At 38.8% G+C, this 19,024-nt stretch overlaps 1 long non-coding RNA gene across 1 annotated transcript in view; it reads right to left on the bottom strand.

Annotated features, from left to right (window-relative positions):
- Window positions 1-2,239: 2,239 nt before the first annotated feature.
- LOC117282304 overlaps window positions 2,240-19,024 on the bottom strand; it is a 109,966-nt gene continuing 93,181 nt past the window's right edge. The window contains exons 2-3 of the long non-coding RNA XR_004513023.1: window positions 13,351-13,492; window positions 2,240-2,393 (exon numbers count right to left, since the gene is read on the bottom strand). This is a non-coding gene — a long non-coding RNA (uncharacterized LOC117282304). The remainder of the gene's footprint in view (window positions 2,394-13,350; window positions 13,493-19,024) is intronic.

Genomic DNA, 19,024 nt, shown 5'->3' with positions numbered 1-19,024 from the left:
TAAAATTTGAAAAAGAAACTGGCTTCTATACGTGCCTCAATTATGCTTCCGCGACTGCTTACACATGCCGAACATACCGTGGCCTGTTTCCAGATTCTTTCGTCGAAAGACAGACCATAACCACAAACCCTCACAATCAGAATAATCGGTGTGTCCAAATACAATACCATGAACTGAAGATGAAAATATTTTAAAAATAAGAGTTCAAATAGAAACATTCTACGTCTCTTGCAGCGATAAACTAAAGCTCTACTACAAAAACAGTCTTTAATATATTTCCTGGATAGTCTCTTTCCAAAAACAGAGATACCATCTATACGACCATAAGACGAGGAAAAGACGTAAGAAGATGCTGGATGACCTTGGGGACAGAAGAGGATATTCTCATTTGAAGGAGAAAGCCCTAGATCGCATTAAGTGGAGGAACTGTTTTGGAAGAGACTATGGACCTGTCGTCTGACAGATTACTGATGAAAAATGAAATGACCTGGTGAGACAACTCTCAGATTCCTCCCAAAGATTCTATAATGTGGACATTGATAGTCGCCTGCCACCTGCTTTCACGCTGGTACCTTGCTCGGCTTATTCGACCCTGAAGACAGAAACAATATGTTCCTCCGAAACATTAGTTGACTTTCAACGGGCAGTAGGACGTCATCTGCCAAAAATTACTACTCTTCATGACCACCGGCATGAGGACCTCAAATCATACAAAGTTGGGTACTTGTTTAATTATTTATTTGATAATTTTTACCGGTAAAGCTATCCCTGTAACAGGCCGTGGAGGCCCATAGGGTTCTGAGACGTCGAAGCTCCCACATTTTCTAGACAACAGCCTCACAGATGACGGTGAGGTTGTCAGCCTTACGCGCCGGCGACCCTGTACCCCTAGGAAGATTCCTGGAACTTATTTCTGTTAGAGGCTGGGTCGTTTCCTGAGTCTTCTTCAAAGTAAGAAGGAAACACTGAGTGATTAACGGTGAGCGCTGGCAACGTTGGCCGCATAACAGATACTTTTGCTCCATGTTCACCCATGCCAAAAAATAAATGATGCATAATCTTGAACGAGACAAAATTAACCCTTGTTTTATCGCCTCCATCTTCAGGTTATAAAATTCCGCGAGCGAGGAACCAGCGTGATCAGCTGGATGCAGACTTCACGCAAGTAAAATCCTCTGTACTGAACTACATATGTTATTTCATGCTGTGACTGTGGTTCCTACTGAAAGATGGAAATATATCATTATAAGTTTATAAAAATAATGTAACAATCTTTATCGTTATGTGACAATGACATATTTTCAAACAAGTTTCAGATAAAGAATAAAAGAACGATTTTATTCGAAAAGCCAATAACAAATTGTTTAAGTCCAAAAACTTTTGACGCCGAGAGAAATCCTACATTTCCATAGGAGAGGCATACGGTGCCCATACAGAAACACGTACGTGGTTTTATGTACAGACTAAGATCAAAACATGAAATAAAACTCCAAAAAGTGGAAAAGAAAGGAATGTCGTTAAAGCAGCCAGGATGAAGAGTATTGAAACTGCATCTTAGGACTAGCAACAAGCTATGAAGGACATTAGAAATTTATTCAAGGAGTTAATGCTTGACAAGCAAGAATTGTTTGATGCCCTGTTTGCGAGTGAGGGTTAAATATAATTACAGTTCAATCAATTTAGAACGCCAACATTTTCGACGCTGACGTGAAATATAATTTCTGGCATGAGAAAAAAGAAAGGAAAAGTTATTTTTTTTTCTGGTACAAATAGAAATAATTTCATCGAAATGAACGGTGGAGTTGTCCGACTGTTCAAATAATTAACTACCATATCATGAAAATCTATGGGAAGTGGAGATATAGCTCTGTCATTTTTGGCCTCGGCATTAGACGGAGGTTAGTGGTCAGCTCCACGATACGGCCGCCTTTCTCCAGAGAAAAAGCCAGCGGTACTCACTGAATATGAGGCTGGGTGGATCGCAGGACCGGGAAAGAGAAAATATTTTTACCCCTGCCGGGAATAAAACTTCGGTTGTCCAGCGCGTCGCTATACCGACTGAGCTATCCTGACTCTCAGTAAGTTCATTATAGCAAACAAGAGTCTCATTAAAATCGTGATATGATATTAACAGAGGTAGATCATTAAAGCTCAACAAATAAACGTTTATGGCTATCCGTCACAAGTGAAAAGTTAAGACCATTGAGTTGATAGGTCTTTCAACTTACTCCGTCAGCTGTTGTCCTGTATATGGTGACGCTGTCACGTGTTCCTCACCCTTCCAGAGAAATGACCTGTCTCTAGAACGTTCTTCTTCATCACGTGATCACTCCCTACTGGTTAGCATCTCGCTCCATTTTTTTAACCAATCACAGCTTCGCCTCCAACACAGTCTGTAATATAAGAGATTTAAAAGAATTTCCTTGAAGATTATAACTTTGAAGTTTGTCGAAACAGTGTAAAAGCCCTCAGCATTCAAAGACTTTTAGTCCCGGTATACAAAGTCATATCCGAAAAAAAAAACCTTGGACCTAGAATCTGAACTTGTTAAAATTCCTTGAGCTATTTTTCTAGATTTTTTCACAAATACAGAACAGTCCATCTGAATAATAAATCTTACCTTGGCTGCACATTACATAGTATAGAGTCATATTATTCCGACTCAAGGCGAGTTTCTTTTCAAATGATGCTTCTTAGAAAAGATAAGTCGCCTTATTTTCAGTTAAGAATGACCAGAGAGGTAGGATAGCTTAGTTGGTATAGTAACGGACTGGACGACCAGTTCGACTCCATAAAGTCCAGACCGGCTCTGGGGCCACCCAGCCTCCTACGCAATGGGCAGGAGGGTCACTTTCCCTTGATTAGAGCGGCAGGGGCGTGAAGCTGACCACTCATTTCCAGCTAGTGCCGAGGTCAAGAATGGTAGAGCTACACCTCCACTCCCACTTGTGTCTTCACTACATAATTTAGCATAGGAATAACTTAAGATAAATATGAACTTCCTCACTTTTGCTAAAAACTCTCAGAACCAAATCACTCCGTGGGGTCACGTCCTTCTTGAGAAACTGCCAGTCTCTCTGCCACTCAACAAAGCCCCATCATTTCATTGAATCGGATGTTCATTACCGTGTACACAAGAGCCCTATAGTGGTCCCTATCCTGAGGCACATAAATCCAGTCCATATTACCCCATGCTATTTCTCTAAGCTCTATTTTAATATTATCCTCCAGCCCACATCTAGGTCTTCCTTGTGTCTTCTTTCCTTCAGGTTTTCTTTGCAGAGCTCCTTATACACCCCTCTTCTCCCCCATACATATCATATGCCCTGCCCATAATAGCTTTGTTGTTTGCTATTATTTGCATGAACATAACCTAGATTTGAATTATCATTATTTATTTTTAATATCTATATTTTACATTTCTCAATTGTCACTAACAACTTAGATTTGTGTTAATGGTATTATTATTATTATTATTTCTTTGTTTGTTTCCTTGTCTATATTAATGTGTTTTACCTCCAATGCTTACCTTTAATTAGTCTCTGACTTTGATGTTTTTTTGTCCATAATGTAATTACTTTTATCTACACTGTGCTGTGTCTGTTCGCTTGGCACATAAATACGTAATAAATAATTGAATTTAACTGAATTGACTTAACCAGTCTACTATATTTAGTTAGGAATGTTGTTATTAAATTTTCTCTAACCTCCTCTTATTTTATTTCTCATGGATCGAAATATTGTTCCGGGTACCCCATTTTCAAACGCCCTCAATTCACGTTATTTTCTTAATACGAGAAAAGTGCTGGCGCATATTTAAAATGATGAACGAAATCAATTTCTATGATTGAAATGATCGCTCAAAATGGAAAACAATAAAATTAGTATAATTCCGAGTATCAGGAAATGTTCTTTTTCGAAGAACGATCCTTGATAATAATAATAAATTCAGGTGTCTGAGTGTGACTACAGACGGGGTTTGGATTGGTAATGCGATTTATTAACCATTTACACATAAAATTCGTATCTACAAGGAAATATAGTGCTATTGCCAACCCATACAATCTACAATTCATAACAGCCCGAACGAAGGCTTCTCAGACTGCTCTATCTTCATTTGTCGCCTGGTAACGGCTTCCAACTCCATAGATTCCTCTCTTTCCGTGTTCACGTTCTTACTGGCCGACGACTGCCTCACAACTAACTCCTACTCTTCCAAGTGGCGTCTCAAAACTCCATCGTAATCGCAGCTGCTTCTTGTTATATAGCCTCGGCACGGACCACACAGAAAAACATCTCCCAACAGTTCCTTTGTTGTTGCATCACGTAACTATTGCACGGATCGCATAGAGAACACGGCTTCCTGGTTACTTGATTGCTGAGTGATACGAATCTTTTGCCTATCTACAGGAGTATTTTCAGAGTTGATCCCTAGAAACGGATGTTTCTGCTGGCTTAACAGTTCTTGCCTTCAGCAAATATGTCACGATATAAAAATACAGTCTCTCATGTCAATGTTTTAGGGAAACAAACATTTCGGTATCTTTGATAGTAAGACGAAAGGTCTAAGGAGGATGAAATGACTAATAATGGGCTAGATGAAAGATGAAGAGAATGATTTGCGAGGCCTGAATATGAAGAGATGGAGACAAGTGAAAAATGGTAGGGAAGAACTGTTATATGTTAAAAGGAGCTAAGATTCTTCGAAGTCCGTAGCCACAAAGAGTAAGCAGGTAAGGTGTGCCTTCAGCAGTAATGGATGGGAAGTACTCCTGGAGCAAGTTATAATTTAAACATGCCTACACAGAATGCCTATGTCCATTACCAAGGAGAAAATGTCTTAGGTCCTAAATTCTAACATGATGCCTACTGATAACACGACGTGTCCTCTGTGACAAACAAAAAGAAAATCTTTCCTTAACATAACCAAATAAAAAAAAATATTTTAAAGCAACAAAATTATAAATAATGAAAAACGTTTATTTTTCATGTTAGTTCTTACCTACTTATAGGCTTTCAAGTTAGTTTCTAAAAATTATGTTGTTTATATGTGAAAATGATCAGTGGACCTATTGTAGCAGGTTTGCAATTACCAGTACTCTGTGTTTTATTCGCCGATCACAGTGGGCGCTTAGTCTAAGGCTTGAACGTTGGGACCGTGGGTTCGAATCCCACTCAAGGCATGGATATCTGTTTGCGTTTATTCTCTGTCTGCTTAGGTATCGGCCTTCCGTCTGGTTGATCCCAGTCCAAGGAGTCCTACCGGCTGTCTAAGATTAAGAAACTATAGTGACACGAAGCGTGACACAGATGCACTATGCTCCAAGTGGGAGCAACAGAGATAGGTGCATATTTGTATTTATATAATAATTATTTAATAATATATTTTGCTGTTATTAAAAGTGTAATGAAAATTCGGCTCCAGGGTAGAATATTCAGATGGAAGCAGGATGATTCTCCGAAACGTCGATATCTAACAAAATGAAATACTTTTTTCTTCAGAAGACTACTCTCTTCAATAAATTCTGAACTTGTGCTAAGAATTCGTGTTACATCCTGCATTCCCACAGAGAAACGCAAAATATATATACAGCTTAGGAAAGAGCGTTCTGCTCGTGGGAGGAATAAGTTTTGGGCTAGAATTCAAATATGTATACGTGTATTGTACCACTCGTATTTTGTGGCACATGGACCCATTTCTAGGCAACGGTTCGGTAAACACGTTCCCGTTCCTAAGCGGTGACTCGGTAAAGAGCAGTCATTATTAGGTAAAGCACGCAATAAACACGGAAGCAACAATAGAAAAATTGTGTTCTCTATGTGGTCCCTTCTAAGATGTTATAATTGACTTTAAAGAGTGTTCGGGTAATAGAAGATGTAAGAGATTTATACTTGGCGGTGGTGAAGCTTACGACCTTTTAAGTGACTAAGCGATCATTGTAACATAAGATACGTAAGATAGGCATGATCTGCTCTGCAAAGCCTGTACTGACAGATGACTTGTATATACTGCACAAGGAAGAATTTCACAATAACATGCTATATGTGTGATACGTACACTCAATGGAAGGTCAAGCGTATTCATAATAGACAAGCCCATCTTCTCGTGAAAGAGGATGTTACCAAAGGACTAGGACTGCAAGAATAAACTTGAAAAACTTCTCTTGTCATGGGTGTCACAGGACTTGACGCCAGGAAGAACTGATTGGCGTTAAACTTCCAGTCGTAAAATAACTATGGTTTTGACTTTGACTTTAACTTCAGGGGACACTTGAGTTAAGTGATGTATGCCAGACGGTGAGGACGTAAGCGGAGAACAGTGTTAACGTCCGTAACGAGGAAACGACTATTGCAGGTTGGAGAAGACTTAGCGCCTAGTGATTTGTAAAGTGTGCAAATCAGTGATAATGTTATATTTATTTGTAATTAGGATCTGTAAGATAAATGATATGAANATAATAACAAGGAAAGGAACAATGTGTTTTTAAAATGTTAAATTTTAAGCTAAGTGCAGTGTAACAGCAATGTGAGAGTATACACCTGATGATGGCCGTTTGAGGCCGAAACATGTAGTGTAAAGGAGAGCAAGATCAAGGACATATATTGTTTACACTTGGAACGGAGTTCATATCATTTATCGTATAGAGTGCAACAGGATGCTTAAATATAATATAGGATCTGTAAGTTGTTAATAAGTTCACTAAACCGTCTGTGGTCACACATACACGTGAAAATATGAAACCAGAACTGTGTTAACTTCGAGTTTAATATACTAATAATTTTTCTTGTCTTAATGCTTCTAGGATAAAGGAAAAATACGATCACTGAAAACAGCAATATGATACACAACAAAATTTGATTGAACACGTGCATATATTTGCTTGAGGCATGCTATTTTAATACCATTGATACTGTGAAGTCTGGTTGAAATATACCAACACTCCAGAGAAACCTGTTGCCTCCGTATTCAGAAAAATTTCTCTTATACCCTGAAGATGGAGGCAGCAATTTTGTCGGAAACGTACCTTTCTATCAGACTTTACTGCGTTACACACCAGAAGACAATTACGAATATCTTCATACAGATTTGAGTCTTTAATTTTGTTGTATTTTTTTATAACGAAGCTCTCATTGACTACACGGCGCCAAATATCCCGGTCGGGTTTCGAGCCGGTCACTTCGTAAGTACAAGCCCAAATTGTTGCAGGTTTAGATAAGTTTCTGGCTGTTCACTACCATGAGAACTTCAATGATTTCATATTACTTAACTAAAAATGGTAAAGAAAATAAAGCTATCCCTGTAACAGGCCGTGGAGGCTCATAGATTTGTGAGACGTCGAGGCTCCCACATTTTCTAGATAATCTGCTCACAGATGGCGACGAGGCTGTAATCCTTACGCGCCGGCCGCTCTTTATCCCCAGGAACATTCCTTGTATTTGTTTCTGTTAGGGGCTGAGTCTACCCCAGGGGCATAGTGCGGCTGGCAGGATTTAAAAATGCAATGACGTCATCGGAAATTGAACCTATGACCTTCCTGCTTGTAGGATAGTGCTTCAACCAACTACGTTACCTCGTGCCCTCTCGTCTGGTTAAATACAGCTAGAAAAATTATATGCTGGTGAATCTAGAGAAAAAATATGGATTCATTTATACCAATACTTTCTCTGACAGACAAAGTGTGTGTTTCGTGTATTGCATATTTGTCAGAAGATTTTAATTTCATACAGTATTGGGTGGGATGCTTTTAATGTCAGGATTAAGGCCAACTCCCATTCTGAAAACACCGCCCACCCGCATAAGGCACCAGCCCCAGTGTTCAATAATCACTAACGTATTTTTACACTTCTCTTGCAGTCTAAAACATGCAGGTTCCATTATTGCAATGGCCGCCGGGTTTGGAATGTACTGGGAAACTGGGCAGGCTTATTTTTGCAGGCATTAGCTTTGCCCCCCCCCCACTCCCCTCAGGATACAAGGGGGCAGAGTTCTACACTCGGTTCGTTCCATACTTCTGCCTCCATCATGTCAGCCCGGCCGTTTGTGCGTGCGTGCGTGCGTGTGCTGCATACTGTATAGTGCTTGTTAGACTCCTCAAATCTGCTCTAGCAAAAGTTGGTACAAATTTTCTGTACGCTGTGCCCGCAGTATGGCCGTTAGGTGCACTAATTGGGGGCTAGCCAATGAAATGCTTTGTGACACATTGACAGTTTTCAATATTCATGATACGAGATGCATTTTGGGGAAAGTTAATGAAGCACAGCATGGAGAGTTCATCGGGTCTGAAACAATGTCCTGAAATTGCAAATTTCAGTAATAGATCTAACGTAGTTAAATGTTAGAATACGTATGAAATATGGGGCTACGTAAATATGTACACCGATAGGCCCAGGCGGTAAAGCTTGTGACTTCTATTCGCATCCGGTTTGAATCCAGTCCGGGTCACTAACCATCCTGAGGATTTTCTCAGTACCTCTGGAGACAGACTTAGCACTTTGGTCGCCATTTTATAGGCATGCCTTACGTTCTGTGTTACTCAAGGGAACGGGAGAGAACGGGAGGGGAGTGGACACTTAACAGAAAACAATTAATATGAAAATATTTCATTTGGGACTGTCAACTGTGACCGTACATAAATATTTTCAATTAGAGATCCACATTACAGATGGTAGCTGAGGCAAAATTCTCAAATTATTTGCTGGCCACTAACGTGACATAACCGTTCTTTTCCACATTTTTTTTCCAATTCTTTTCACTGTCATAAAATATTTCGACGCTCTCTAATGTGAGTAACTGACACATATTAAAACAATATATATTTTTCTTTGAGAAAACTTCCTCTCATCTTGGGTATTTTGTGTAAATTCATTTGCAAGAACGCAATAAAGTTCCTGTCTCTTAATTTCGTTATCGGGGGAATGTCGGGCGATATGAAACAAACAAACAAACGATGTCACAGAAATTCCTCTGGTTAGTGGGAAAACGCATTGCAAGTTCTCTGAACTCTCCAACTGCACTATTATGATAATCAGATGAATCGTCATTGGGTGGTGTATTAGGTAATTTTGTTTTAATTAGAATAGTAATGTATAATATTATAATAGTTTCTAACACCTTAATACACATTATTTCAAGGTATCAGATTGACGTCATTTTAACATTATTTTAACATTATTACACACAATGAATACTTGTTGAATATAACACGTATGTAGAGAAATTTGAATTCATTTATATTACAGCAGTAATACTTACCATTAAGTATATTCTATATTAACCTCACTACATGACTTCTAAAAGAAATGAATCACAGAATATAATTCTGTAAGGTTTTTCTTGTAAATTATACATGAAGAAAAAATCGAAAATTTTTCTGATTATATGTTAACATATAATTTAATTTAATTCTAGCCTAAATGCATAAACATATCGAAGGGGAAGACGGATGGAAAGAGACAAATGGGAAGACAAAGCGTAGGTTGGTGAACAATATTAAATGAATCTTAGAGAGATGGGATGGGGTGGTATGGACTATATTGCTCTGGCTCGGGATAGGGACCAGTGGATGGCTCTTGTGAACATGGCAATGAACATTCAGATTCTATAAAATGCTGGGAAGTTCTTGAGTAGCTGCACAATTGGCGGCTTCTCAAGAAGGGTTCAGCTCCATGAGTGAGTGAGTGAGTGAGTGAGTGAGTGAGTGAGTGAGTGAGTGATGATAAGATGTAAATTTGTACCCCATAATACCACATTTTCCTATATACTAACAATATTCTGAACACTGTACAAAATGAATAAACTAAAAACTTACGAAAGGGCATGAACATAAACCCCCCTCTCAAAATAATTACAGAATATTCCTTCGAAATTTTTCTACATTGCAAAGTCTAAGGATACGATACATCTCCTAACAGACACAGTTCACCGTTTATCACTTGTCATTCAATATAAACAGAAGGGTAACTACTATGTCTCCTCCTTTACTTGTTACCTTCACCGAGTCTAATAAGGAACATCCAAAGGTATTAATCTTGCCAATCGACCCATTGCTAGGCAACAGATCGCTCAACACATTACCGCGGAGACAGATTCTTTGTAAACAGCCGTTATTGGACAATGCGTACAATACTCAATAATAGAAGGACATCAGTTACTGGGTACTGGACCAATAAACACGTGGCTATAAAAATATGCGACAAGAATGAAAGGTGTTTTCTACCTGGTCCGCGCCGAGACGTGTATGCTAAGCAACTGCGTTATAACACGCATCTACCACAATATAGGGGCTGTGTTTTCTGTGCTGCGTAGTCCGTGCTAAGGAAATATAAGAGAGTCGAGTTCTAACGCTAGCAGCTGTAGGAGTACGGAAGGGTACAAGGAGTACAAGGAGTAGAACAGAGAGTACGAGACTGAGAACTGAAGGAGTACAATGGAGTTGTCGGTAGGAGAAGTTGGTAGTTGAAGAAGCATTAGAAGTCAGCCTGTGAAGACTTGGCGTGGGTTTAAAAGATTTAGTCACAGTGAGATTATTTTAATTCCGTTACCAGGATACGACTAATGAAGACTGAGAATCCTCATTGTCAATTTTTCTGCTGTAATTTGGTCAGTAAATTTTAATTCTTATTCTTAAATGATATTCCTGCTTTAAAAAGTTAACTATTATATACCGTGATACTGACAAAGAAAGCAATCATATTCCTCATGAAGAACCAGTATCTCATTTCATGTTCCATATGAAAAGAGTTAAGTTGATTAGGCTGTATCCGAGGCCCGCAGTTCCGTCCGATCTTCCAGCCTTACCCTTCACTAATTCAAATCATATAACATAAACAGATCTTATAAACGCTTATTAATTCGCGGACTTGTTGCCACTGTACCGATCAGTTATCCAATCTGAAGACCAGATATTCACTCAAAACTAAGAATTATTTCGAATTAATACAAATATGGCGACATTGCAAAACCCTTGAGTTTATTTACAAGATCAGCGAGAGAGAAACATTAAGTAGGTAATTAGGTTTAACAAAATAATAGTAATAATGTGAGGCACGCGGTAGCAGACTTGGTGAAGGCATTATGATGCAAGCCTGAAAGCCGCGGGTTCAATTCCCGATGAAGTCATTGCATTTTTCAATTTACGTAATCCTTCCAGCTGCACTATGACCCTGGAGTCGACTCATCCTCTAACATAAATGAGTACCAGGACTCTTCCTGTGGATAAAGAGCGACCGAGGCGTAAGGTTGACACTCTTACTGCCATCTGTCAACTGTTTGTCTACAAAATGTGTGAGCCTCGACGTCTCGGAATCCTATGGATTTCCCGGCCTGTTACAGGGATAGATTTACTTGATAGCAATATTGTTTGAAATGAGTTCTTACGGAGGTGAATATGAAAATTAGGGTCTTTTGGTTGTAGCGGTTGTACTTAGAAGAAAGTCTAATATTTCGTATGAAATATCGCATCCATCTTCATGGTCGAACAATAAGACATGTAAGCTTGCCGCTTCTGGTTTCTTGCCTCTTCTATTCTCTGAACCTAGAAGATGAAGGAGACATATTTCTCCGAAACGTCGGATTATCTCCTAATTACACGATATTACAACAATGGGTTTATAGTAGATCAAATATGACAAGAAATCCGTGTCGTACGAAAGTAATTATGAGTTCTGCATGTCAGTATCCCGTGGCAAGATGCTAGGAATTACGGACTAGTTTGGGGCAGGTTTAGTCTGAGTTTTGAATTGCAAAAACAAAATAGGGCGAAGTTCATCAGGTAGATGCAAGTCACCCCGGCAGTCGTGAGCTCAACCCCCTGTCACTGCACGTTTGATGTGCATCACTTCAAACAGTACAACTCACTATGAAAATAACAGGCATACAATATTCCGTGATTATGGAGGGATTACGTAGAGGCTGTCAAACCTACGTACAAAACGTTGCGATGCTTGAGACCAGTACATTTGTACTACACGAGAATATCTCATTGCATCATTTGAGCTTCAGAGTTCATCTTTTTCAGATCTTATCATATGATCAAGTTTGCAAGAGAGCAGCTTATGGATACTGTAATCTCATTTTTGGAATATCTTACTGCTTATCGAAACTAAAAATTAATTGAGAAAATCCGTTAGTAATATTCACTTTTTTTTTCTGTAGGCCGAGAGATTCCTTCATAAGTTACAAAATATGTTTTTAGGGTTATTAAAATCAAATACGATGAAATGGTCAGGGCAAATGGAACGCATGGAACAGGTGGAAAATTAACATTAATTTTAGTGACGAGAAATGTAATAAAATCAATGGGCGCAGATGTGCGAATAATATTAAAACGGACCTCAAAGAAACAGAGATAACTTCATTCATGTGGTCAGTGAAAGGCGTTTGTGATGATATTGTCACGTGTCCGGGGTTCCGTGACAATTAATTAATGGTTGCGGATTAGGTGAAGCTGCTAATTAGATAACTCGTTTACAATACAACTACAATCGCGCTGAAATACACCCACCACATGAGGATGGAAACAGATCCAGTGTCCGAAACATTGTATTCTCTAGTCTCTTAAAAAAACAGACGATGGGTGAAGTCCAAGAACCCAGTAATTCTGAATGATATATGCGGTCGTCAGATCCTTTCAGATGGGGAATTTCTCAAAGACCTGAGCGAGAAGTAGATTCACAAACGCCATATTATGTGACGTTGTTTTAACGGGGATGCTCTTCCAATATAATTTAACCGTGAGTTTCCTGCGATTCTGTCAGACACTGCTGCCAACGTACCGAAAGCACATCTTAACAATTGAAGGTAACATAAGTCGCCGTTATGAAATTACTTTTATGAAAGTTTCCTGTCATCCACAGGAGCTACAGCCCTCACATACAAACACATCTACTTCCTTACCAAGGAGCCTTATTCACATTTACATCTAAGTTCAGGCAAGGCTGGAGGAATACCTTTATAAAGGCCAATGCTCATATTGGGATGAAGTGAAAATCCCATTGCAATGTTTTTTTTTTCCTGGCGCTACAGCCCCAGTGGGCCTAGGCCTACCTTCTAGATCTTACACATTCGGTAGGACTCCTTGGGCGAGTGATCAGCTCGTCGCAAGGCCTCTACCTATAGAAAAAAACAGAGAAACGCACACAAACATCCATGCCCTGAGTGGGATTCGAACGCACGATCCCGGCTTCCGAGCGAGCGAAGAAAGTGCACGCCTTAGACCGCTCGGATACCGTGACCGGCAAGGTCAATAGTTAGGTGCCACAAAATTGAAAAACTTCATGCAGAACTCAAACCCACAAAAACAAGCTGCATTAGCAGGAAAGGCTCGTAACATCACAGAAACCACTCCTTACCTTATTAAATTTTCTCAACTGCATCCAGTGTCGAAAGTTAGGAAAGCATAGAGATGTACCTCCACAAGAAGTCAAATTCCAGGAGTTGGTTTAAGGGCCAGACATTTGCCGTTTTTTGAATCGCACCAACCTCCATCTTGCGCTGAAAATTAAGAAATACTGGAGCTATAGTAATTTCTCATAGGCACTAGCACCAATGCTTTGCCTTTTCTGCAATATGAATCTCCATTAATTTTGAGTACAATAACTCGGATATTTTAAGTTAATATTCTACGTACATACGGGGTGCCTTTGCGGTATGAACAAAGGAAATATTATCTTAACGTCCACCTGAATAATAGACTTATTTTAATGACTAACTGTAACAAAGAGAAATAGATTCATAATTTGTACTCTTCACAAAGTATAGAGTGATCAAGTCAAGGTGGATGAGATGGGCACGGCATGTAGCATGAATGATGCAGAATAGGAGTATATATATATATATTTATTGTCGCGTATCGGGCGTATATCGCGACAAATAACTTCACGCCGTATTTGATATAGCGAATTTTATTTCACATTCGCTCATACAATCACCCCAAATCACAATCTGACGATTACTGCTATCTGCAGTATCACAAATAGTACACTCCAAATGCCACAATACAACTGACTGGCTGACTTTACGTCTCGACTCGGCGACTGTTACAGTACAACTCGCTGGTAGCCACGTTAGAACTCTCTGGTACCAGTTGTGCAGCTCACTTATATAGCCGCAGGATTGCCTGTTACGTTCCACGTCACAGTAGGAAGCAGTTCCGCGTCACCGCGTGATGTCACCGCGGAGGGGAGTGGCGGGGCGGGCTTCGTTACCGTGCGGAGGAGGGGGAGGGGAGCGCTGACTCACCCGCCGCGTCACTGCTGGTGTGTGGGGGGGGGGCTCGGCTTGGCGCAACATGTCACAATATATATATAGGATACTGGTGGGAAAGCCAGAATGAAAGAGACCACTAGGAAGACCAAGACGGGTGGTATGGACTGGATTGATCTAACCCAGGATCGGGACCATTGGAGGGTTCTTGTGAATACGGTAGTGAACTTTCGGGTTCCGCAAAATGCTGGGAAGATCTTGAGTAGATGCACAACTGGCGGCTTCTCAGTAAGGGTTCGGCTCCATGAATGTCTTAAAAAGCTGATAGTGTCTCAGCTTGACAAGAATCTCCAATTTATTATGTAATTCGAAGACCCATGACAGTACCAACAAGAAACAATTAACAGATCTTCCGGACCAGTTGGATTCAGTCCACAAGCTCATACAAATTATTACTATTGTTGTACGTGCAGTTGCTGACTCGGCATGTAAATAATAAAAACTGAATTATTATTATTATTATTATTTGCATGTACAATAAACAACAATTAAACTGAATTACTATTATTATCATCTCTGAAAATCTATTCTTTTCATTTCTCAATTAAATATTCTTACGTTTCATTTCTCAGTTCTCAATAACAACTTAGATTTTGTTAATGAAATTATTATTATTGATATTATTGCTGTTTGTTTGAGTTACTTGTCTGCATTATTGTGTTTTCCTCCAGTTTTTGCCTGCAATTTGTCTTTGACTTTATGTCGTGATTGTCCATAATGAAATTACTTGTTATCTACCCTGTGCTCTGTCTGTAATTGGCCTTGCGTCTGTTGACTCGGCATATAAATAATAGAGAATTGAATTAATATTATTATTTTTTTACATAACTTTCCTGGTTTGTAATTATGTTTGTGTATGTTTGGTTTGTTTTCGTCTGCTCGCACTCTCTTTCAAGTTGGCATTTGGGCTGTAAAGTGTGCAAGTAAATAAGAATTTAATTCAATTGGATTGTTATTGGTCCTTGGACAATTAAGTCAACACGCAAACTAATAACAACTTAATTACGTATATTATTATAGCACGGAAGATTAATTATTCAACATCTTCTTCAAATTATTGAACTAAACTTCGCTATAAAATTCTCTCTAATATTCCCCGTTCTTTCAAGTCTTTACACTCACTGTTTTCTTCGCGAAATATGTTTTGTAATAATTTGAAATATGGAAATACAAGTATATAATATTTCAAAATTATTGAGCTTGAAGAGCGGCCATTATGTAGCTACTGATTAATGGACTCCAAGTGTTACTAAACCACTGGCTAGGGGACCGTAATACCGTGTATTGATTAGTTTAAGTACAGCATCTTGTGAGAAGTGTGATTTTAATCTTTTCCTTTGAGCATGAAATTCAGAAAATTCAAATGCATTAGGCTTTCTTTGCAAAGTAAGAAAAGAATGCATTGTGGGAAGAATATGTCTGCCCGTCAGTCTTTCGACTAGTGTCATCACGTAAACCTTTATACATATTTCTCTAAATACGACGTTGGGACCACTAAAATTTTTTGGGAAAATTTCAATTTTCAGCAATTCTGACCAATAAAAAACTGACTTTACTCAAAGTCATAAATGAACATTTTCATTTATATCATAAGCCGTTAATCAAACGTTGCTTAGCGTTAATCTTCCCACAGGTTCTGTTGCAACTCGATAACACGCATTATACTGTAATGCAACGGAAATGTGAATCTTGCTCGCTTCACCTTATAAATTTTGAGTGCTGCTAATATTTCATCTATTAAAACAGACTGCAAATAAGATTAATGTATTGCAGGGAATACGGTAGATCTGGGAATATCGTGGATTCCAGTATGGAGTACACTTTTACATAAGACAAGTGTGTTCTTTGTGTTTTCCAGTGTTACGTGAGGTTATTAACATTAAAAGCTTGGTCTTTGCGCTTTAGGTAAGCAAGCATATAATAATAATAATAATTCAATTCAATTCATGTTTATTTACATGCAAACTAACAGCATAGAGGCCAATTACAAGGTTAGCACGAGTACATAGAAATACACAAAAATAATTAAAAAACAAAATACAAATTTGAGAGCGTATATAATGGCAATAAATTAATAATAAATCCAAGAAAATTTAAAGTTAACGTTAATAGGAGAGAAAAATAAAATAAGACCAATATCCGTACATACAGACACGTATTATTAAGAGTATTAACAAATATTATTAACAATTTTAGTTTCAATGTTCCAATTACAAACAAGTCGAGATCTTTACTCACCGCGTTGGCAGCATCGGCGCAAGGAGCAGGACAGTGTTTATTATAGGGACGGACACCAACCAATGAGAAGTCCCTAAGACTGCTGGGAGGAACACGAAGGCTAACATTTTCCAAAAGAAAAGCGCAGGATTTGAGACCACGAAAGACCTGAACAAGAAAAAGTGCTTCAAGGTGATGTCTCCGTTTATGTAAAAATTGTAGACTTAATTTCTCTAAAGCATCAGTATAAGTACGAGTATATTAAATGTGAGGGAAAAACGATAAAAACAGACGGACGCAAACCTCTGCTGGATGCTCTGGTCCAGCTTATTGGCATCAGTCGAGGTGATGGAGTTCCAAACTGCTGAGGCATATTCCAACTTGGACCTGACTAAAGTAAAGTATTGTACATACAGACACTCCAGGGAGGAAAACCTGTAGGTAATGGAGCGAATAAGGCCTAAAAGCTTTATGCATTCTGAACATATGCAATTAAAATATGTGTGAAAATGTAGCTTTTAATTAAAGAAAACCTCCAGGTCCTTAATACTTGTGGTGTGTGTAATGATAGCATGACAAAGCTGATACTCGTAGCTCAGAAAATTTGTTCTTCTGGTGTATGATACAACACGCGTTTTAGCAATATTAAGTTTCATGGTGTTAGTGCACCAGTCACTTACGGAATTAATATGAGTTTGAAGTAAGAGGCAATCATGTGGAGAGTTAATGATGCGGAAAATTTCGAGATCATCGGCAAAAATTAGAAGTATAGAATAGTTTAAAGAGTTGCATAGGTCATTTATGGATACGCTGAAAAGAAAAGGCCCCAGAACAGAGCCTTGCGGCACATCGGACGTTACGTGAAAAGGCAGGGAGAGAGTGCCAGAAACGCAAACCCGAGATTGTCTGTTGGCTAAGTAACTGCGAAACCAGCTAACATAAGCATCAGAGAATCCGAAGGAGCTTAATTTAAACGACAATAATAAAGATGATTAATAGGAGTCGGGATAGAGTAGCCGGTATAGTAACTGTCTACGGACTAAACGACCGAGAGCTTGGAGTTCGAGTCCCGGTAGGTTCAAGAATTTTCTCTTCTCCACGTCGTACAGACCGGTTCTGGGGCCGACCCAATCCCCTATCCAATGTATACCGGGGACTCTTTTCCCGGGGGTAAAGCGGCAGAGGCTTGAAGCTGACCACTCACCTTCAGCTACTGCCGAGGACAAAATATGGATCTATACATCCACTTCCCATACACTTACATGGCGTAGTGCTTAATTAGTTAAGCAAGGAGACAACTACTTTACCTTTACGTTTCAAAACGATGATTTAATTCAACTCTTTATTATTAATGTGCCGAGTCAACAGCCGCAAGGCCAATTACAGACACAGCAGTGCAGATGAATGAATTACATTATAGACAAACTTATTAAAAGTCAAATACAACTTGCAGGTAAGTACTTGGAAGAAATTATAATGAATAAAAGTAAAAGTAAACAAACAAATAGCTGATAATTATGACAGTAATAATAATTTCATTATCATTAAACTAAGTGTTATTACGAATTGAGTAATGAAACATAAATATTTAATTAAGAAATGAATAGTATAGATTTTCAGAGAATAATAATAATATACGTAATTCATTTTGCTTTACTGGACATGCAAATAATAAAAATACTAACAGTTATACTATATTTAAAATTTGTTTGGGTAGAACATTCCTGGCTCCGAATACGTCAACATCCCTGCAGACAACATTAGCAGCTGCTGCGCATCTAGCAGAGGGACAATTTTTAAATAAGGAGCAAACATTGAACAATGCAAAATCTCTGATATACCGAGCAGGAACTCGGAGACCAACAATTTCCAGGACAGAAGGGCAGAATTTAGAGCCAAAATAAACTTGAATAAGAAAGAGAGCATCAAGGCGATGTCTCCTAGTACATAAAGTATGCAATTTTAACTCCTCAAGAGCAAGAGAATTATTGTAATGAACTTGAGGAAAGAAACGTTTAAAACAAAGGGCCGCAAACCTCTGCTGGATGCGTTCCAGCTTGTTGGCATCAGTTGACGTAATCGAATTCCAGACTACGGACGCATATTCAAGCTTAGACCTAACTAACGTAGTGTACAAACTGAACATACAGTCTAGCGAAGAGAAATTGTAGGTAATGTTACGAACTAGACCCAATAGTTTCGCACATTGAGAGAAAATGTAATTGACCTGGTCATGGAAATATAGCTTAGCATCAATAAACACTCCCAGGTCTTTTACAGAATCGGTCCGGGCTATTGACGTTTGAAAAAGTTTATACTCATAGATAAGTAAGATGATAATAGCAATAATTCAGTAGAGTTCCTTTATTTAAGAGCTTGCCAACAGTGAGTCCCCTGTTACAGGCGAGAACTGTAAGTGTACATAACAAATAGAGTAGGGCTAGGACTGGAACTAGACTACAATTTAATCCTAGGCAATGCAATAATACAGGTAACAGGATAATGATGTAACTCGGTAGGATTAAGCAAAGGAAAATGTATCCT

Source organism: Cryptotermes secundus, unplaced genomic scaffold (assembly GCF_002891405.2).
Source record: "Cryptotermes secundus unplaced genomic scaffold, Csec_1.0 scaffold511, whole genome shotgun sequence".
Taxonomy (NCBI): domain Eukaryota; kingdom Metazoa; phylum Arthropoda; class Insecta; order Blattodea; family Kalotermitidae; genus Cryptotermes; species Cryptotermes secundus.
The sequence above is the reverse complement of the archived record's forward strand: the minus strand, read 5'-3'. Positions and strand labels throughout refer to the sequence as shown.